Below are 24,534 nucleotides of genomic sequence, written 5' to 3'. Positions count from 1 at the left end.
CTATGTCATGTACATGTATTTTATATGTTAATAAAATTGCATTTATCTTTAGTCCTAATTCTGTCACTGTTTGATGTCACAAAGAAGGGTGTATCCGAAAGCTGCCTACAACATTTGTAACATGTGATGAAAAAGTAAACAAATTATTAACTGTATTAGACACTTGTTAATGATGAATAGGCTTCACTTTAGATTGGCCCCCACGATAGCATCTGCAAATGATTTATAAATGTTTTATGAATGTCTTAACAAATCATTTGTTGAACATGAAAAATAAATGGAGATACACTATAGTCGTTTTTTCATATCCATTTTTCAAAGCATCTACAAATGCGTTACTACACATTAAACAACATTATTTAATGATGAACAAATCAAGTACAAACAATGTTGATAATGAGTTATAAATGATGTAGAACTAATCTGTAAATGTTATACAAATATAGTTATAAATGATTTAATAATCATTTATGAATGTATATAAATGGTTTGTTCATGATTAGTTCATTATCTACAAATACCTTATAAATGTATTATAACAGGGTGTTATTATAAAGTGCTACCATTTATTCCAACAGGTAGTTTGAGCTGCATGTGAGCCGGTCTTTCTCTCCTCTCCATTGGAAACTAATGAAGTTACGTTAAAAAGCACAGAACCGGCTGACAAAAGTTAAGCTGCTAGCAACAGACACTATAATACTTCCGGTCGGGGGATTTCAAAATAAAAGAGCGACGACTAAAAGCACCGGAAATACGTTTATTTTGTACATTATCTAACGTTAACACGAACCTAAACTAACTTTAGATTAGTTTAGGTTCGTGTAACGTTAGATATTGTAAAAAATAAACGTATTTACGGTGCTTTTAGACTCGCTCTTTTATTTTGAAACCCCCCGCCCGGAAGTAAAAATGATGCTTATTTTTCGGCTTGTTATCAATGGGTTGGTTGAGAAGGGAAGCGTCATCTATCTAGGGAACCTAGCTACGTACGGGGTACAATGTTACATAGGCTGCGCGTTGATTTTGCAGAAGCATAAAGGTAGAGTGTCTGCAACACCGTTGCTTTGTCGATGTTGTGGTGCAGTTGCTTTGAAGTTGCTGTAGTATGTAGAGGCCTTAAGACCTGAGGAGGGCAGTAATACGCCTGCGGGAAAATCAAAAGAAGAAAGACGAAGAAGAAGAAGAGCTCAGCAAAAGAATTGCGGAGGGCAGTAATACGCCACGATGCGTCTACACTGCCGGAAATTCTAAAGAAGAAGAAGAAATTCTCAGATCTCAGAAGAAAAGTGAAGATCTCACTTGTTGTTTCCGGCTATTTGTCTGTAAGCTTGAATATATTCTGTAGATACAATTTAAAATCCCCACATGGAAAAGGAAACAATGTCCTGTACAATCCTTAATGAGCTGCGTCTGGAGGGAAGGTTCTGTGATGTGGTTATTAAAGTCAACAGCACTGAGTTGAATGCCCACAAGGCCCTCCTGTGTGACTGCAGTGACTATTTCAGGTAAGTTTAGCTTGGTTCAGGTTAACTTGGTTCAGGTTAGCTTGGTTCAGGTTAGCTTGGTTCAGGTTAGCTTGGTTCAGATTAGCTTGGTTAGTAAACAAATACCATACTGTACTTTTACTGTAAACAGCTACTATACTGTACGTCTACTGTACACAGATACTATACTGTACTTCTACTGTAAACAGATACTATACTGTACTTCTACTGTAAACAGATAATATACTGTACTTCTACTGTAAAAAGATACTATACTGTACTTCTACTATAAACATACTATACTGTACTTATACTGTAAACAGATACTATACTGTACTTTTACTGTAAACATATACTATACTGTACTTCTACTGTAAACAGATACTATACTGTACTTCTACTGTAAACAGATACTATACTGCACTTCTACTGTAAAAAGATACTATACTGCACTTCTACTGTAAACAGATACTATACTGTACTTCTACTGTAAACAGATACTATACTGTACTTCTACTGTAAAAATATACTATACTTCTACTGTGCTAAGACCCTATAATTCTACAGTGAAAATATATTACTACACAGGACAGAATGTTGCTTACTGTTTACTCATCAGATATCTGTATACTCTGCATCCCACAGAGCCCTGATCACTCGCTGGAGCGACTCAGAGAAACCGTCTACACTATCCCTGGGGTGTCCCCGGGTATGATGCAGCTCATCATAGAGTACTCCTACACACACTTTGTGCTGGTGACAGCAGAGAACGTGGAAGAGCTTCTGGTGGCTGCAGACCAGCTTCTCGTCACTGGCATAGTAGGAGCATGCTCTGACTTCCTAGAAGGCCAGCTGTCTCTGGAAAACTGTGTCGGCATCTGGAGGTTTGTGGACATCTACTACTGCCCTGACCTGATGCGCAAGGCCTATCTCTTTATCGTGTGCCACTTTGAGGAGATGTTGCGCGTCTCACAGGAGTTTGTGGAGCTGTCCCTGCAGCAACTGGTGGACATCATCGAGAGGGATGACCTGAACGTGAAGAGTGAGGAGACGGTGTTCAAGGCCGTCCTCCGTTGGATCGACCACTCCCGTGAGGAGCGTAAAACGCACATCCCTTTGCTGCTGCCCAAGGTAACTAATTGTATTACTGTGCATTACATTAAAACAACACTAGGTTCCCTAGTACAGTGGTTCTCAAACATTTGGGTCCAAACTGTTCCCTAGCAACAGAAACCGTCTACAACCAATGTCTAAGTTGTACCCGCTGTCTGCTTGTCTCTTCCCAGGTTCGCATAGGCTTGATGAGGCCTGACTACTTGCTGAACAACGTCCAGAACAACCCTGTGGTGAGGGACAGCCACGACTGCAGGCCCCTCATCCTCAGCGTCCTGAACCCCCCTGGCTCCGACAGGCTCCCAAACCCCCTGACGAGCCCACGCCTGCCCCAGGAGGTCCTAATGGCCATCGGAGGCTGGAGTCAGTCTAATACATGTATGTACATGGAGGCTTACGATATCCGAGCTGGTGGATGGATGGACGTGAGCGTTGAGGCGGAGACGCCGGAGAGTCCCCGGGTTGGCCACAGCACCGCTTATCTCCACGGTCTGGTCTACTGCGTCGGCGGCTGGGACTGCGTTGAGCGTCTCAGCAGTGTGCGCAGGTTCAACCCCGTCACTTGCAGCTGGCTGCAGGTGGCTCCCATGCACTCACGCCGCTGTTGGGTCAGCATGGTCACGTTGGGCGGCTATATCTATGCCATGGGAGGGTTCGACGGACACGTGAACCTGAACACCGCCGAGCGCTACGAGCCTGAAACCAACCAGTGGACACTGATCCCACCCATGCACGAGCACAGGAGCATCGCCGGGGCAACAGCCCTCCAGGGCAAGGTGGGTGGAACTGAGGGACACAGGGTGCTAGATGAACACAAGGAACGTTAGATCAGAAATCATAAATGTCTTTATTGCCAAGTAAGCTTGCACATACAAAAGATGTGTCTGGGTCCTTTGGTGCATCAACATTAACAGACAATTAAAGTAGAATGAAATCAAATGCAATATATAAACTAAATTAGAATATTCGTTCTTATTACAGGTTTACATCTGTGGTGGCTTCAACGGGGCAGAGCGTCTGCTCACAGTGCTACAGCCCAGACACCGACCAGTCGACTCTGATCGCCCCCATGAGCAGCAGGCGTAGCGCAGTGGGAGTCGCTGCGTACGGAGGACAAGTCTATGTGGTAGGTGAACACGGAGACAAATGCCTTATACTAGATATTTTTATAGATGTGTATCATTTGACTTTCAATGCTTCTGTGATGCCCTCATTTCCCTAAATGGATTAATACAGTGTCTGTCTGCCTGCCTGCCTTAACCACACACTAAAACATTCCTCTCATGTGTCCTGTCCTCAGGTGGGAGGGTTTGACGGTGGAAACTAACTGCGTAGCGCGGAGGCCTACAGCCCCTTGACTGACTCCTGGAGCGCCCTGCCCAACATGGTCACCCCCCGCATCAGCTTTGGCATCGCGGTGCTGGACGACCTCCTCTTCGTGGTCGGAGGCTTCAATGGCTTCTTCACCAATGGCTTCACCACCGCTATCTCCAACGTGGAGCGCTACGACCAGAGCAGCGACAGGTGGACTGTAGCCGAGGACATGAAGATCCAGCGCGCTGGCCTAAGCTGCTGCATAATGCATGGCCTGCCTAACATGAGCCAGTACGCTGCTCCCCGTGGAGGAGGAGGAGGAGGAGCAGGAGGAGGAGGAGCAGGAGGAGGAGGAGGAGCAGGAGGAGCAGGAGGAGGAGGAGGAGCAGGAGGATGAGGAGCAGGAGGATGAGGAGCAGGAGGAGCAGGAGGAGGAGAAGGAGCAGGAGGAGGAGGAGGAAGAGAAGGATTAGGAGGAGGAAGAGGAGGAGCAGGAGGAGGAAGAGGAGGATTAGGAGCAGGAGGAGGAGGAGGAAGAGGAGGATTAGGAGTAGGAGGAAGAGGAGGAAGAGGAGGAATATGAGGAAGAGTAGGAGGAGGAGGATTAAGAGGAGGAGGAGGAGGAAGAGGAGGAGGAGGAAGAGGAGGAGGAGGCAGCAGGGGATCCATCTAAGAACCTTAAACATTTATTAGACCAAAAGAAATCCTAAGAAGGTGGTGCATTTCTTTCTTCTAGTAATTCAGACAATATCGGTTTTTAGTTTGTGTAATGTAATGTAATATCTGTTTTTAGGTTGTGTAATGTAATGTAATATCGGTTTTTAGTTTGTGTAATGTAATATCTGTTTTTAGTTTGTGTAATGTAATGTAATATCTATTTTTAGTTTGTGTAATGTAATGTAATATCTGTTTTTAGTTTGTGTAATGCACATAATATGGGAACTTTTATCCATATGGTTGAGCCTGTTAGGAATTGCACCCCCAACCCAAGCAGATTGCAGATCACTCTCTCTATATGGAGGTAAAAAAGAAAATATGGTAAAAATAATTGGCATAAAAAGGGCACCCATTGGGCTCTATGTGTGCACGTGCCTGCTAGCTGTGCCCTCGAGCAAGGCACCTCAGCTTTAACCGCTCCAGTGTTAGCTGCTCAGGGGCTAGTAGTAGTGCCTGACCATAGTGTCTTTATACCTGTATCACTGCACATATAAATGCATATTAAATCAAATCAAATTGATTTGTAAAGCCCGAAATCACAAGTTAATGTCCCCATGGGCCGGACAAGTCTTCTTTAAACTATTCAAGAAGAAACATCCCAATAAATCAAGAACAAAAACCCACCATGGAATCCAAAATAAATGTAAAATAAATAAATGCAACACTCCCAGACATGCCCCAGCGAAGGTAAGTAAAACCTAGCAATAGGAAAAAAGCACCACAGGCGATGTGGAGGAGAGAAACCTTAGAAGGGCCATTCAAGGGGGGATCCCCCTTCTTAGATGTCGGTGATAATAGTGTTGCTAAGGATGGGAGGAGAATAAAACAGGCGAATAGTTGATATGTATGTACATATACGTGTAATAAAACATAAATATGTGCATGCAATAGCAACTTGGGTACATAAGAACATTTTTGAAACATTTAAATATATTACAACTCTGTACATACATGTGATTAGCATTATACTCAGTAGAACACATGTATATATCGTATACCCAGCTTAATCACTATATTAATATTACTATTGCACTTTACTGTTACATTTGCACTGGGGTTGGATGCCACTCTTATTTTCATTGTAATGTACTTATGCTGTATGATGACAATACATTTCAATGTAATCTAATCTAACTGGTACTATGACCTGAATGATGGTCCTAGAGGTTAGTGATTTGATGCTCTTTTGGTGTTTTGGCGATGGTGGCGTAAGAGAGTGCTGTCTTAACGTAAGAGAGTGCCGTCTTAACAGGTCATGGGAAATCTCCCATATAGGCATTGGATTGGGTGGAGAGCTGGTGACTGCATGCGAATGCCCTCGTATGCCCTGTGTATGGGGACATGGCACCCATATATAAACACACCTCTTCAATCAATATCTGAGATGCAAATACATAAATAACCTTAATAAATATAATATTTATATTGTAGTGGGTTCTATAGACATAATTCCCCATGGTATTGTTTTGATGTGTTGATGGGGCACTGTCACTTTAAGGAGGTTGGTTTTGGGGTTGGGCTGAGAGGAGACGCTCTGTGTGGGGTTTCATTGATACATTTTTGATTACTACAAGCTGTCAGAAGCTAGCCCGGCATAGTTCTGACAGCAGTCACTTGTGCTACTGCGAAATAAATGACACACAGCTTTGTGTTGTCAACTGATAGAAATTGATGATTTCTACAATATAATATATATATAAATAACTGTCTTTTACTAGTACCTTACTACTATGTACTATGTTACTATCCGTATACTACTACCTACCATGCTAATATGTCTATTATACTATGTACTCAGGGTGTAACACTCAAGTTCAACACTATTTGACGAACAATGCTACTGACCATAAGCTGCCAGAGATGCACATCTCCTGCTGACCAAAAAAACACACACTTTTCTGATAGTGGGGTGCCTGGACACTCAGTAATTTAAAATGTATATGCGAAAGTTTCGTTTTCACTTCTAATTTGAAGATAAGGATCTATAAAACAATTTTGGCTTGAGTGTAAAAAAAACAATTGAATTTAATAAAAATGTATCCAAAATGGCCACAATCGAAATCATGAATTCTTTAAAAACGTCTTAATGTTCACACAATTGCTGTGTAATATAATTTTGTATTGCTATTTTAAGTTAATACTGTGTGAGGAATCAACTGGAGTTCAAATATTGATGTTTTGAATATTCTGGTATGGCAAAAATCAAAGATGGCTGCAATTTCTGTATTTATTTCGAATTACGCTTCATAACTTTTATTCTATTGAACCTAGAATGGTGATGTTGGTGCCTGTACCTAGGTTTTCATGAATGAGTAATTGAATAAAAATAAAATAAACATGATTGGAGCATATATTATATCATATTTCACACAAATGAGACAATAAATATGTGGAGAACTAGAGTTAGATATGAGAACTGTAAACAACAGTTGATTGTGAAGAACAAACGATGATTGTGAAGAACGTCCTCATCACAAGAAAGGATCGGCATCTCAACACCAATGTCAACGCCATGCCAAATACCTGATGGAGGTGTTGCTGAGCAATGGGAATCCCTTTGAGGAGGGCAGTAAAGACCTGGTTACATTAGACCAGTGTTTCTCAACTGGTGGGTTGCGACCCAAAAGTGGGTCGCTGGGCCATTTTGAGTGGGTCGCGGATGTGTAAAAAAAAAAAGAAAAAAAAAATGTTTACTACCTATCTTTGTGAAAGTGGCTTCTCAGCTCTGGTCCAGCTGAAGACAAAGCAGAGGAACAGATTGGACATTGAGCATGACCTCAGAGTTGCTTTGTCTACCATCACCCCAGACTTTGAGACTCTTGTCAGGAGCAAACAACATCCCCAGTTATCCCATTAGTTCCCTGGGATGTTAAGCTAAGAAGTCTGGTAAGAAGGATTTCATTCATGCCCCTTTTCCACTGCATGGTACCTACTCGACTCTACCCTACTCTACTCTACTCGCTTTAGGTACCTGGTACTTCGTTCCTTTTCCACTGCAGGTACTAAAATAAAGTACTCAGTTTGTCTCCGTGTGGGGAGGCGGGGCTGCTGGTGTACAGCTGAGAGCATAGCTATGTCCGTGAGCTAGGCGCAAGCCAGAGTAAAACACAGTTTTCAATCAATAACAACATTAACGAGACTCTCGTTGTGTCCATTCTGCTAACGCTAACATTACCTCTCATTGTGTATATTCTACAAGCGTTAACGTTAGCTAGGCTGTCTATGCTAACGTTAGCGTTAGCTAACAACAAAGCTGTAACGTTACCAGTCGCGTCTATTTGCTAACGTTAGCATTAGGTAATAACCGGTTTAAAATGGATGGTGATTACCTCACGTTGTGTCTATTCTACTAGCATTAACGTTACTCATACAAACAATCAATAGCGAGTTATATTGATCACGTTATGTACGATAGGTTAGGTGCTAGCGTTTTAGCATGGCTATCGTACATAACGTGATCAATATAACTAACAACAACAACAAAAAGTCAGCGATCTTTTTGCGAGACTAAACTCTCCGCTCGGTGGCAAATTGTGTTGATGTCGGTTTTGTTTAATCAATAAATGAGGCAGAATACACAGTGACTGTATCCTTTGTTTATTGCACTTGTGCCTGCTGCTAACATAATGAAATCCTATGCGAGACATTAAAGATGGCGGCTTTCTGTTTTCGTTCAGACTCTCCAAGGAGTGACGCGTCTCTCTTCTGACCAATCAGTGGTCTGCAGTGTTTCACGTGACTTTTCTGGTACCACTTCTACCCGCTTGGAACCTCGACAGAGCAGGGACTAAAAAAATACCCAAAAAGTACCAGGTACTTTGGTAATGTAAAACCGAAAATGCAGAGTAGAGTAGAGTAGAGTCGAGTAGGTACCATGCAGTGGAAAAGGGGCATAAGAAGTCTGCTAAGAAGCATATATTATTTATTATTATTATTTAATTTCATTGGGTTTTTAGCCCTAGTTGCACTTTTGTTGCAACCCCAGTTATCCCATTAGTTCCCCCAAACTTAGGTCTGTTATGTTAAGCTAAGAAATCTGCTAAGAAGCATATTATTTATAATTATTTTATTTCATTGGGTTTTTAGCCCTAGTTGCACTTTTGTTGAACGTTTTGTGTTTATTTCATGTTTTTAACAGTGCATAAAAGATTGTATATTACTGCAAAAAAAAGATTTTGAAATAATAATAATAATAATAATAATAAATCATAGTGGTTAAAAAATTTGGGTCGCGACTTAATGACTAAGGAAAATGTTGGGTCCCGAGGCTAGACCAGTTGAGAACCACTGCATTAGACAATAAGGTGTGTGAGTCTGCGGCTGCTGCCCTATCTGTCCATCAACTCGAGTCTACGGGACAAGAGCAGTACAACAATTTCAGGAAGAGTGCTTGAATCAAATGACAGACTTCTGACAGCACCGATCAAGCGAAATAACTTATTGTTGTTCCATGAGAAGAAAACACAGAAGAAGACAGCAAATAAGCTGAGAATGCAGCACTTCAAACATCATGCAGAGCTCTATGGGAAAGCTTTTATTGTGCTAGACACAATACACGTCAAGTAGAGATATTTCTGTTGACGAGGAGGTATAGTTGCGCCAGGTGTAACAAGACATTTTCTCATTCCTGTCAAATAAGTTGTTAACAGATGGTCAGTTCCCAAATGACAAGGATGTCTACATCACTGCAGGTGATCAAGTCCACCATGTTGGAAACAGTCCACCAATGGATCAATGCAACCATGAGGAAGCTGACACTCGTGTCCTATAATACATCTCCTGCACGCGTGTTGCTTAATGACAGCGGAAGAGTGCAAGGGCGCTTCCGCATTCTTCGCCGCGCATGAGGTCCTCGCTTAGTTCAGACGCCCCATTCAACACGGTGAATCCCAAACTCGAAACTCCGTTAAGCTCCAGAGAGAGAGGCTGAAAACCGCCAGTTCTTGCCCGACGGATGGGAGCCGAATCGGGATCCGAGTTTTCTGATGAATAGCCCCAAAACATGGAGGTCGCGATTCGCGAACGGCGACGGCTTCGCTGACCAGAGCTCTCTCAGATTCAAAATTGCAGCCTGGAACATACATGTTTCGGAACCAATGTGTAACTAGACAGTTACAATATAACATTTATATTAATTAACCCAGTTAATGCCTTAAGAGAGAGTCTGGTGGTCAATTACTACGGAAATGTTGTGTCTTACTAATAATAACTAATTCCGCGGTCAATATAAGTCTCTGTGATACTTTCTGTACACAACACAACAAGGTGCACAACCCTACCCTGTTTATTTTTCGTCATTATTATATTCAGAGTTAATTATATTGTTTACACTGTCTTTCTTCTAATCACTGTACATCACTTCTGAATGATTATGAAATGCGCGAGGCAGATTCACTTCTGAATGATTATGAAATGCGCGAGGCAGTCACTGTACATCACTTCTGAATGATTATAAAATGCGCGAGGCAGATTCACTTCTGAATGATTATGAAATGGATTATGAAATGCGCGAGGCAGTCACTGTACATCACTTCTGAATGATTATGAAATGCGCGAGGCAGATTCACTTCTGAATGATTATGAAATGCGCGAGGCAGATTCACTTCTGAATGATTATGAAATGCGCGAGGCAGTCACTGTACATCACTTCTGAATGATTATGAAATGCGCGAGGCAGTCACTGTACATCACTTCTGAATGATTATAAAATGCGCGAGGCAGATTCACTTCTGAATGATTATGAAATGGATTATGAAATGCGCGAGGCAGTCACTGTACATCACTTCTGAATGATTATGAAATGCGCGAGGCAGATTCACTTCTGAATGATTATGAAATGCGTGAGGCAGTCACTGTACATCACTTCTGAATGATTATGAAATGCGCGAGGCAGATTCACTTCTGAATGATTATGAAATGCGCGAGGCAGTCACTGTACATCACTTCTGAATGATTATGAAATGCGCGAGGCAGATTCACTTCTGAATGATTATGAAATGCGCGAGGCAGATTCACTTCTGAATGATTATGAAATGCGCGAGGCAGTCACTGTACATCACTTCTGAATGATTATGAAATGCGCGAGGCAGTCACTGTACATCACTTCTGAATGATTATGAAATGCGCGAGGCAGATTAACTTCTGAATGATTATGAAATGCGCGATGCAGTCACTGTACATCACTTCTGAATGATTATGAAATGCGCGAGGCAGATTCACTCGTCACTGTACATCACTTCTGAAGTATAAACAAACTAGCTGACTGAACTAGAAAGCGTAACTGTTACAAAGGATCAGATTAAACCGAATATATATATTTATTGATTGATATATATTGCATAATATTTGTATATCGTTTGATATCCCTTGTATATTCCTTGTACATATACACGGAATATCCCTTTAGCCTAGTACAGACCATAATATTTCATTCTCCTATTGGACAGCGGTCCACAGGCGCCAAGGCCATGCCTCCAAAGTCAGGTTCAAAGTCACCGCCGGGGACATGCCTGGACATGAACGGTATTGCGCAAGGATATGAGACAGGAATAAAGCTGGTACTAGTTTATTCACCTAAGCGTATAAATACGGCGCAGGTGAATACAGAAGCACTTAGTAACTAAAGTTGAAGCCTCACCCACGATACGACGTGCGGTGAAGTATGGCCTGTTTGGCCCCAAATAGAGCATTGAGACCGCGTGCAAATTAATAACTGAATTGTCACAGTTTAACGCTGTACCGTCGAGTGCGACCTATTCTATTAAGTCAGTAATAGTCTATTTGTGTATAGTGTATCGTGCGGCTAAAGTTCTACAGTGACCAGCATCACCAACGTTTCTTCGTATCAGCTAGAGTGCTTATCCAGGCTGGGCTGCTTATCATGGCGCTTTCACCCGAGGAGCCCTAGGCGAGGACCGTGTGGACATGTACACTGGATTATCTACCCGACGACTGCATAGCCCTTTTCGGCTGGATTATATTTGCTTTTGGTCCTGTAATTAATGGAGCGGAGAATCGCCGACACCCACAAGTGTGTGGGATTTACCCTGTGAGGAGCCACGTCGAGTCTGCCCCTCAGAAGCCTGAGGCAGGCTAGCTTTCTTCCATGTGGAGCTACATGCTACGGAGAACAGCGGTATTCGTCTGTGGATCAAGATCTTATTGCACCGTCTCCTGTACTCGGAGTCTCCTTATCATCGTTGACCCAGGCTCTACTACCGACAGACCCTCTACCCTTGCTGGCTTACAACCGGGGGGACCCTTCCAGTATCTCCCGCTATATTACTAGTGTACCATAGATATAATTCCCTAAGATTCAGGTTGTATGATTACCTCCTGCGTAATATGAGAATGGACATTCGTTATTGATTTGCCTACGCACATTCCTTTGCCTTATAAGCGCATTCAAAGTGAAGTAAAGTAAAGTATATTATGTACCTTTTGCTGCAATAAATACTTAAATACAACTTTGTGTAGAACCGATTCATTGTGGGGAAGTGTTCATCATTAAGATACCTGTGTACTGTATGGCCAGTAGGAATGTACATAAAGACGGTAGTGGTTTAATGATACCATACTTATCAATACAGTCAGGGAATTGTACCCCTCAGTTACAGTAACGTTATTATGTTATTTCGCGTTTTTAACAACCAACTACCAGATTCAGTCGTCACTGTACATCACTTCTGAAGTATAAACAAACTATACTGCTGTGACGATTTTGAATATCTTAACATGTATTTAGAGCACCTGGGGGAGCCTCATGGTGGTCAATTACTACGGAAATGTTGTGTCTTACTAATAATAACTAATTCCGCGGTCAATATAAGTCTCTGTGATACTTTCTGAATATGATTCGGGAATGGGCAGGGTTATATTAGAAGAAAGACAGTGTAAACAATATAATTAACTCTGAATATAATAATGACGAAAAATAAACAGGATACACAACACAACAAGGTGCACTACCCTACCCTGTTTATTTTTCCTCATTATTATATTCAGAGTTAATTATATTGTTTACACTGTCTTTCTTCTAATATAACCCTGCCCATTCCCAAATCATATTCAGAAAGTATCACAGAGACTTATATTGACCGCGGAATTAGTTATTATTAGTAAGACACAACATTTCCGTAGTAATTGACCACCAGACTCTCTCTTAAGGCATTAACTGGGTTAATTAATATAAATGTTATATTGTAACTGTCTAGTTACACATTGGTTCCGAAACATGTATGTTCCAGGCTGCAATTTTGAATCTGAGAGAGCTCTGGTCAGCGAAGCCGTCGCCGTTCGCGAATCGCGACCTCCATGTTTTGGGGCTATTCATCAGAAAACTCGGATCCCGATTCGGCTCCCATCCGTCGGGCAAGAACTGGCGGTTTTCAGCCTCTCTCTCTGGAGCTTAACGGAGTTTCGAGTTTGGGATTCACCGTGTTGAATGGGGCGTCTGAACTAAGCGAGGACCTCATGCGCATGCGCGGCGAAGAATGCGGAAGCGCCCTTGCACTCTTCCGCTGTCATTAAGCAACACGCTTGCTGGACGCGTTTCAGGACCCTGGTCTTTTGCCACAGCGCCCCCTTTTTTGGGTGACCACATTTCTTGGCCCCTAGGCGTGAATATTAAAGGCAACCAACTTGTGTTCAGCTTTTCGTTCAGCGTTTCTCTGATTGGCCACACGGCCAATCAATCAATCCACTAGCACACGCCCTTGCGGCAAGAGAGACGACACGGCAGGAGCGCTGGTCGAACCAGCGGTGTTCTGTTGTGTGACTGTACTACAGCGGTGTTCTGTTGTGTGACTGTACTAAACTCTTCCACCACATGACCGACATTTGACATACAGTACACCTCCTATCTATGTTGGGATTATGTTTGGTCATGACAAAACAATAAAAATCGCTACTGTTAGTAATGCTGCCACCACCCACTTCAATGACAGAGCTCTCATATTTGCGAATGCATAAACTATATCTTAAATTATGGCGATGTGTCTAATATGGCTGTCGCGAAGTCATTGATAAGCGACAGCCATATTAGACACATAGCCATAATTTAAGATATAGTTTATGCATTCGCAAAATATGAGAGCGCGCCGCTGTCATTGAAGGGCTTCCTACAACAGAGCACCGCCGCTGCTGCTGCTGAAGCTGTATCAAGCCGGCGGCGGCGCACGAAAGCCGGGGATAAACCACCGCGTCGCCCCGCTGGCGCTTCAGGCTCAGCAGCCTCCACGGGCGAAATAACATATAACGTTACAGTTCCACACTGATGTACAGTGAGTGTCTAATATGGCTGTCGCGAAGTCATTGATAAGCGACAGCCATATTAGACACATAGCCATAATTTAAGATATAGTTTATGCATTCGCAAAATATGAGAGCGCGCCGCTGTCATTGAAGGGCTTCCTACAACAGAGCACCGCCGCTGCTGCTGCTGAAGCTGTATCAAGCCGGCGGCGGCGCACGAAAGCCGGGGATAAACCACCGCGTCACCCCGCTGGCGCTTCAGGCTCAGCAGCCTCCACGGGCGAAATAACATATAACGTTACAGTTCCACACTGATGTACAGTGAGTGTCTAATATGGCTGTCGCGAAGTCATGCCTCTCCCTCTGACAATATCATAATGTGTTTTCTATATTATATCCACAATCATTCATCTAAAAAATTGTATGGGCTTTGATTAAAGATGTAACCTACACCTACTGTAACTTACTGTACCTCTGCTTCCTACAGCACAGCAGGTAATGGCGTTAATCAATGGAACGCGAAACATAATAACGTTACGCTTTCTAGTTCAGCGCATTTCATAACTGTATGGGCTTTGTTTATACACGAGTGAATCTGGTAGTTGGTTGTTAAAAACGCGAAACATAATAACGTTACGCTTTCTAGTTCAGCGCATTTCATAACTGTATGGGCTTTGTTTATACACGAGTGAATCTGGTAGTTGGTTGTTAAAAACGCGAAACATAATAACGTTACGCTTTCTAGTTCAGCGCATTTCATAACTGTATGGGCTTTGTTTATACACGAGTGAATCTGGTAGTTGGTTGTTAAAAACGCGAAACATAATAACGTTACGCTTTCTAGTTCAGCGCATTTCATAACTGTATGGGCTTTGTTTATACACGAGTGAAACAGCAGCCCATGGTACACAAGTTGGTTGCCCGCGCTGCCGCTCGCTTGCGCTCCTTGGATTTCATTTGGGACGTGGGACGACTGCGCTTGCCTGCGCGGCCAATCAGAGAAAAGCCGAACACAAGTTGGTTGCCTTTAATATTCACGCGGTTCGCCACTGGGGCGCCCAATACATACAATTGTTAAGGGAATGCAGAAAGACTTTGGTCTTGTTTACATCAGGGTCCCCCATTTTCAATTCATCATAACATATATGACACACACAACATAGATACAGTACTGCTACATCTATACATTTATGACATACCAGACCCTTATTTTCATATAATATAGAAAATCCTACTCTGTGAGTGATGTCTCTTTGCACACAAGGGTGTAGCCCCCAAACAATACATTCCTATTGTGGCTAAATCTGTCTTTGTCATTTTCACAAAAACCTGTAACATCTTGGCTTTCAGAAGGACATCAATTAGTCTATGACACACTATGTTGATGCTCAATCTCCGATTTTATCTTTTTATTTGAATCACATTTTCAATGATTTCAAATATTATATCCTCAGCAGCTGTTGCCAGATGAAGAAATGAAGTCTTCGTTTGTTGAGGGTCGTTACGACGTTCTTCTTCTTCTGCTTCAAATCCCGCGGGTTTGGGGATGTGCCACTCGCTGGTCAAACTGTGTATTACACCACTGGCCATTAAGTCCCATCCACTCAAAACGTGTTTCGTTCTACAGTTAATTCCTCTTGGAGGCACATTTTTACTATAAAGTGTGATCAAGCATGGATATTGGGATAGCTCCTTTTATTTGTCACTATAATGATGCAAACTTAACAGAGATTGGGGGCTCTCCTAAATGTACAGAGGGGTGTGTGACGTACGTGGGTTGGTCATTATCATTATTACTGTATTTGAAACACCATGTGAACATCAGGGCCCCGTTCCCCGTACCTGGATAACTGAGTTAGCCGGATAATTTCCAGTCAAGCCTGACTTAAGCCGGACCTTCCCATTCCCCGACGCGCGATTGTCCAAATCACCATGACAACAGATCAAAAAGTTTGAGCCTGGTCGGGAGCAGGGTTAACTTCAGTTAGCCGGATGAACCATGGCCACGCCCCCGCAAATAAATGACAGCCCGCTTCCTGAAATGATTCTCACAGTCTAGATCCCATTATACCATTCTGAATTATGTTTCTGTGCTTCGTTTTCCTAGAGGGGGCTTCTGAAATGTATAATAATAGAACTAAATGCTGATAATAAATCATATTGAGCCTATAGATTTACTTTGTCCTAAATAAAATAATGCACGTCATATACGGCGCTCGGAGTCGCGATACACGCTGCATGTTGTTATTTTAATAACGGCGCATTGCAAATGCGAATCCCGCGGGGATCATTTTAATGAATGAAACCTATCGGCCGTTTGGCTCTGATTAGTTTCATATATTCTCCGCTGTAGATTTGCTTAACGGAGCGCCCGGATTGTGTTTCATTCAAGCATAAAATTGAAGTGTCTATGCGTGGATTGTGGATTTTGTGTGATATTGTAACTGGGATTAAAATGTCTGATGAGATGCGCTGTTTGACGGATTTGAGAAATTGAATGAGCCGTTGACGTCACATTAATTTGAGAATAAAGAGATAAAACTTCATTCAAAAGAAGAAATATTCTAAACACGGGTCTCTCGTACATTAATGGATAAACAATGAATCTATCCCGTCTGGCACAGTGGCGCAGCGGTAGTGCTCAATCCTGGCAACCGGGCGACCGGTGTTCGAAACCCCGCGTTTCCAATATAATTTTTTGGAATATAATATTAATGATTATACGCAAAAGTAGCCTAGTTTTAAGTTAAAATATTATAAATCTACATGCATTGAGGATGTCATTCTTTATATAGCTCTCAACGTGCACCAAATTGAATTATTCCTACATTGCAAAAAGAAGGAAAAGACTAGGATTCGAACCCGGGCCGTCTGCGTGAAAGTCAAAAGCAGAAACCGTTACACCACAGTGCAGATAAGTAAAAGATCCACCATACATCAATCAATGGGTAAGAGAGCCGTATCCTTATTCTGTATAACAGTTTAACTCATTATTTTCGCTAGCAAGATCTCATTTGATTATTCAATCCATAAACCTACTGCCAGCAGGCAAGTTTAAAGAAATATAATCTGATTGATTGAGGTAATGAGGGACTTAAAATTAGCCTATAGATAACGCATTTAACTTGTCGGCGAGGCGATTGAGCCGTACTGCAATCTGTTAATAAAGTTTTAAATCAATTAATCAATCAATGCCGTTAGAAAATCAGGATCTCTGCTATCGATAAGTGCTGGCTTTTCAACTGAAGCGGCCGCGCGCACTTATCCTGGGTCTCAAGTCTGGTTCGAGTTAACGAGACTGAATCCACCTTCGAGGAACAGGAAAATCCCGGCTTCAAACATCGGGTTAACTGAATCTGGATAATGGGACTCTTGATCGACTTAGTTGAACCAGGTACGGGGAATAGGGCCCAGGTTAGTATAGCTCATGTTATGTTTTTATGTAACATATGTTATGCTTGGGATGTGTGTGTGTGTCAGGATACTAATGCCTGTCCATTTCTCTCTTTGTCAGGTGCCGCCCGTCCCTACACTGGAGTGCTGATTGCCTGATTAGTGGCAGCTGATGGCAATCACTTCGAGGGATGGGTGGATAAAACCTGACAAGCACACACACATCCTGGCGCCTCATGGAGTCATTTGCCAGTGACCATGGTGTTGGAGGTTGCCCTTGAATTGCCACTGTTCATTTGTGGAATTATTATAATACTGCCCTTTGTTTCCACTGTTGTGTGGGTTTGATCTTGTGTTTGCCTTATTGTGATTAGTGTGTTCTCAAGTTCACACTACTTACCTGGTAGGCATTGTGTCTGTTGGTGTTGCTACCAGGTAAGTGTATATATATATATATATGTATATTGTGGCCTCTGTGCCACCCGTGTGGAATTTGTTAGTATATATATATATATGTATTGGGCCTTCTGCCTATTTTGCCACTACTAAGTAACAATATATCTTGTTGGCCTCTGTGCCTATTTGCCACTATTAAGTGGACCTATATATATATATATATATATTGGGCTGTGCACATTGTGTACATATGCTGGGTGATTCCCAGACTGCCAACCACATGGCTTGTGGTTGTGTCCTGTGACACTAGGTCACTAGGGCTTGTTTACCTTTATTATATTTACTTGTTTGTTCTCCCCTTACCTTTTTCCCTGTTTGTTAATTGTTGTGGGTTGTTATTTCCCTTCCTTATAGTGTGGAGGTTTGAATCCCTACCACAGTATAATAAATATCATTTACTATTTTGGAAAACGCGTTGTGTTATTTCTTGCCTGCCGGGACCAGTGCTTAAAAGCACCTACTGGAGGGGCTGGTTTTCATGTACAGCCCGTTCCAGCTTATATTCCATATGGTCATCAGACCTTTGTACATGACAGGGGGGTCAGGGAATAATAGACAGGGCCTCAGCACATTGGATCAGGCTCCAATTATTTTTAATTATATTGCGAACAGCAAGGGCCTTAGTGCTATAAGTGGTGGAGAAAATGTATGTATGATCGCTTCAGAGAACGTGGCTATACACATAACACTCTTAAAACAGCTATATCAGAAGGCGCTACTGTAGAACGCGAATCTCTCTTAAAAAGAAAGACACTAAAAGAGAAAACCGAACACCCTTTCTCCACCACTTATAGCACTAAGGCCCTTGCTGTTCGCAATATAATTAAAAAGAATTGGAGCCTGATCCAATGTGATGAGGCCCTGTCTAACATATTCCCTGACCCCCCCCCCCCCCTCTGTACATTTAGGAGAGCCCCCAATCTCGGAGATAATTAGTACGAAGCCATCTACTGACAGATGTCAAATCTACATGGTTACCCAAGCCTCCTATAGGAACATATAGATGTGGACACTGCAAACAATGTGATGTGGTGGTAAGATCTAAAGGGTTTACCCACCCAGTTACCAAACAGACATATACATCTAACAGCTTAATTAATTGTCAAACTACACATGTTATTTATATACTGTCCTGTTCTAAATGTGACTTTTTATGTTGGTCGTATGAAACGCCGCCTACTTGATCGACTGGCTGATCATAAATATGCTATCAAAACAAACAATATGGATTATGCAATGACTAAACATCTTTAAGATGTTCACCAAAGTGCCTCTGTTTTGTTTACAGCTATCGGCATTGCCAGTGTTCCACTCACGTCTAGGGGAGGAAATTGACAGAGAATACTAAACCAGAAAGAAAGCTGCTGGATCGATAGACTACAGGCCACCTCACTCCCAGGTTTAAATGATTCTATAGACATGGTGTCATTTTTATAGGCCAAGTAGGACACTTTAGACTACAGGCCACCTCACTCCCACACACTGGACACAATTACACAACTTACAACCATGACGCATAGGCCTACGGAAATAACCAATTCACCTACATCTGGAGATGATGTGGATTTGACACAGTGGATTCTTGAACACGAAAAAATGAAACTCAAAACATTTGAATACACTGAGCACAATCTACAGGATATAGAAAATGACATTGACCCAGACAATAATCTATTCTTCAACATCAACGACAACTGCTGCTACTATACTGAAGATCAGTACAACAGGACAATTAAGACAGTTAACAAACTATCAATAATTCACTTCAATTCAAGAAGTTTGTACGCAAACTTTAACAGCATTAAGGAATACTTAAACCAGTTTACACAACCATTTAACATAATTGCCATTTCAGAAACTTGGATGAACGAGGAAAAGGGAATGGATTTTGAAATGGTCGGATATGAACTCAACTATATGAACAGAAAAAATAAGAGTGGAGGAGGAGTGGCTGTGTATGTGGATAATAACGTGAATTATAAGATTGTAGAAAAAATGACAAATGTGATTGATAATTTATTAGAATGTATAACAATAGAAATATGTGTAGAAAAAAAGAAAAATATAATTGTGAGCTGTATATATAGAGCACCAGGTTCGAATATTGAAGTTTTCAAGGACTGGATGGAAGAAATGTATATAAACAATAATCAAAAGGCTATTTTCATCTGTGGGGATTTTAACATTGTTCTTTTAAATCCAAACAAACATAAAATGACTGAGGAATTCATCAACACATTGTATAGTTTGAGCCTTTATCCAAAAATCACAAGACCCAGCCGAATCACATCCCATTGTGCCACTCTGATAGACAATATATTTACGAACATTATAGAAAACAATACAGTGAGTGGATTACTAATAAATGACATCAGCGACCATTTACCAGTTTTTACAGTTTATGACAACAACTACACAGAAAACAAGCAGGACAATAAACTACAATTTAAACGAGTAAGGACTGAAGAATCAATGAACGCTTTCAAAAATGATTTGCTACTACAAAATTGGGAGATAGTATATAAAGAGGATGACACTGATAAAGCATATGAAACATTCTTATCTATATTTAACTTACTATATCACAAACATTGTCCAATAAAAGAATATAGCAGTAAACATAAACACTCAGACAGCCCATGGATCACAAGGGGATTACAGAATGCATGTAAAAAGAAAAATACACTATATAGAGAATTTATAAAACATAGAACTAAAGAGGCAGAAAATAAATATAAGAAATATAAAAACAAGTTGACTAATATTATGAGAAGATGTAAGAAGGATCATTATAGTAGAATATTAGATAACAACAAATATAATATTAAAGGTGTTTGGAAGATATTAAATGGTATTATCAGGAATGGATCAAGACAAATAAACTATCCTCAGTATTTTATGGAAAAGGATCAAACTATTAGCAATATGGATGATGTGGTTAACAACTTTAATACATTTTTTGTAAATATTGGACCAGAATTAGCGGGAAAAATCCCAGATCCAGTGACTCCTGAAGACATAAAAGACAATTACATTGAAAGAAATCCTAGTTCAATGTTTCTGGAAGCGGTAGATGAAAATGAAATTATAGAAACTACTAATAAATGTAAAAACAAGACATCTACAGACAGTAATGAAATAGATATGAAAATAGTAAAAAATGTCATTAGTGGGATTTCAAAACCACTCACGCACATCTGCAATTTATCATTCAAAACTGGTCGATTTCCGAATAAAATGAAAATAGCAAAAGTCATACCTCTGTTCAAGACTGGAGATAAACACCACTTCACAAATTATAGGCCTGTTTCTCTACTTCCTCAGTTTTCAAAAATATTAGAAAAACTCTTCAACAACAGATTAGATAAATTCATTGATAAACATAATTTACTCACCGATAGCCAGTATGGATTCAGAACACACCGGTCAACATCACTAGCGTTAATAGAACTCATTGAAAAAATCACAAATTCCATAGATCAAAAAAAACATGTAGCTGGAGTATTCATTGACCTAAAAAAAGCATTTGATACTATTAATCATGATATATTAATCAGGAAATTGGAGAGATATGGGATCAGGGGGGTAGTATTGGACTGGGTGAGAAGCTATCTAAATAAAAGACAACAATTTGTGACAATGAGAGATTATAAATCTGAATGTTTGGACATTGCTTGTGGTGTCCCCCAGGGGTCAGTGTTGGGTCCAAAACTGTTCATCTTGTACATTAACGAGATATGTAAAGTATCCAATATATTTAAATGTATTTTATTTGCGGATGACACTAATCTTTTTTTTTCTGGTGAGAATGTCCAGCAGCTTTTAGAGGTCATCACATCTGAAATGAAGAAATTGAAGGAATGGTTTGATAGAAACAAATTATCATTGAACTTGAGCAAAACTAAAATTATGTTGTTTGGAAACTGTAGATTGGATACTCAGGTACAAGTTAAAATAAATGATGTGATTATTGAAAGAGTTTATGAAAATAAATTCCTAGATGTAATAATAGACCATAAAATCTGTTGGAAACCTCACATAAAACATGTCCAATCTAAACTCTCACGAAGCATTTCAGTCATGAGTAAAGTAAAGCACATCCTGGATAGAAAATCACTCTACATTCTCTACTGTTCACTAGTTTTACCATATTTAAATTACTGTGCTGAAGTCTGAGGAAACAATTATAAGTCTACACTACAACCACTTTTTATACTCCAAAAAAGGGCCATAAGGATAGTTCACATTGCAGGTTATCGTGATCACACTAACATATTGTTTCTGGAGTCAAAGACATTGAAGTTAAATGATCTTGTGGAATTTAAAACGGCACAATTAATGTATAAAGCAAAAAGTCATGCACTTCCAATAAACATTCAAGAATTGTTCTTTGATAGGGAGGGGGGTTATAATCTGAGGGGAGAACACAATTTAAAGGTGCTAAACGTACGCACTACCATGAGAAAACACTGCATCTCAATATGTGGAGTGAAACTGTGGAACAGTCTAAATGTGGTGCTAAAGCAATGTCCAAACATGAGACAATTCAAACTGATGTATAAGGAAATTATGTTCACAAGGTACAGGGATGAGGAAGGGACTTGATATTCACGGGTGTTTACATTTTTATTTTGTTTTCTATTTTATTTTATTTTATTTTATACATATATAGTTTTTGTTTTTTGTTTTGCATATATATATATTTTTTTTTCTTTTCTTTTTTATGTTTAAAATAGTACACTCATTTGAGTAGTGGAAAAGGGGTAGGATTAAATAAGTGTATACTTCTTCCTACTCCTTTTCGAACATGCAGATTGAGTTGTTTTTCTTTTTTGTTATCGTTTGTTGTATTCATTGCATGTTCGAAATAAAGACTTCAAATCAAATCAAATCAAAAAATGACTATGGACATGTTGTAATTTCTATAGCCTAAGTAGGTTACTTTATTATATAGTATTTTTATTTTCTTGCATTACTCATTGCTCTTACATTGTTATTTTCTTTTTTGGTCCACTTTTTCTCCTTATTTTTATATTTTTCTCCCATCCCAATTTCGTGTTTCCAATTCTCCCCTCCCCTGTCTTGAACGTTGCTCGCATATGCCCCCCACTGGTTGGTTGTAGGGAGGATAGAAGCCTTGCATCACGTGTCCCCTCCGGTACACGAGGAGGCAGTAGGCTGGTAAAGCTATGCCTCCTAAAATGTGAATCGGAAATACAGAAATACCGGCTACAGGCTTTCCGGTTACCGGGCACCCCCTGATCTGTTTATAGTCCCCAGCGAAACAAACAACAAGCAGGTCTGTCAGCCTGTCGAGGGAGGCGATAACGAGGTTGTTTCTGGGGGGGAATACATTTTCATGAGCACCGTGTCGTGATTTCAGGGGCGGGACTTCCTACCTGATTCCCACTTTCGGCCGTAGTGAGGCAGCCTGTCACATCTTTTCACCTGCCAGGGCGGACTCTCATTGGCGAGGTGTAACGTATGGGAGGCTCACACTACCCCCGCTATTTCCTGTCTCTGCTGTGCAGGCGTCCCCCAACCGACCTGTAGGAGTCGCTGTCCACAACGTCCAGATTACCACCCATCGACTTCCACCCGCTGACTCTGCCAATTGAGCCAGTATGACGGCCGGCCCAAGCCGGAGGCAATGCTGACACCCGGATTCGAGACCGGAGTCTCTTGCATTGGTGACGAGCGCAATCTCCGCTGCACCACCCAGCCGCACCTTACATTGTTATTTTTGATATTTTCTCTATAATTCTTTTTCTATTCTACGTTTGATTTATTTCCTTATGTTGATACAATATTTTGAGTGTATATATTCATTTATTTTATATATATTTAGTATTATTGTATATTCCTTCCACGTTGACATAGCCTACCATTAAGTAGATTGTATTCTTTACTGACCCTTTTCTAACTATGTCAAGTTAAGTATATGCTGTGCCTCCATTCATTTAACACCAGCTGTCCCCCATTGTAATTAGTCTCTCCCAGAGTTCTGTTTTTTCTTTTTTCTTTATTAGTCAGTTTTGTTTGGTCGCAGTTATCAACACCCTGATGAAGGCCATGTGTAGGCCGAAACATGTCGGTTTATTTAAAAATTCTCGAAACAATGTGAGCCATAAAATAAAGGCATTTTAAAACTTGTAGAGCTGCCTTGGTTGTCAACTTTGTTATGTAATATTAGTTTAGATCGAATGGCCTGATTGGTTTCAGAGCTATTTATATGAGACGTCAATGTGTGAAATCCACAAGTGTCCAATGGAAATTCTTGTCAATATCAATACAAAGAGTGTCCCACAAGGTTAAATTTGAGGTCTAGTTCTTTTAATATTTTATATTAATTATATTGTATCTTCTGAATGGTTGTCAAGTTCACCTTTTATTTTTAACTAACTGAAATTGATCTCAGCTTCTATTAATCTTTAATTGGGACCCTTCCTTATGAGGGTCCACTGAGACCGTGGGAGAACCCTGAACAGTCTACATATGACGCCTACTACTGATAGGAGCCATTTTCAAGATTTCTCCCGTCTTAATACCAAAGGACGCTCCTTAACTTAAGAGTTACCCGTCTTTACTTGACAACAAATATTTTATTTCAATTCAGTATTCTTTTTAAAAGGGGAACCATCTTACTATTTCTTTCACTATTTGGGCAATTCTACACAATTCCTGTGAGTCTATGGAACACATCTGTAAGGTTTTTTCCCAAAATATTAATTGTTTTGTATTTCTAATCAAGTACTATAGAGCAGCATTTTCTGCACTTCCCGATTCCAAGCTGTTTTTCGCCACG

Source organism: Notolepis coatsorum, assembly GCF_963971535.1.
Source record: "Notolepis coatsorum genome assembly, chromosome: 15".
Classification (NCBI taxonomy): domain Eukaryota; kingdom Metazoa; phylum Chordata; class Actinopteri; order Aulopiformes; family Paralepididae; genus Notolepis; species Notolepis coatsorum.
The sequence above is the reverse complement of the archived record's forward strand: the minus strand, read 5'-3'. Positions refer to the sequence as shown.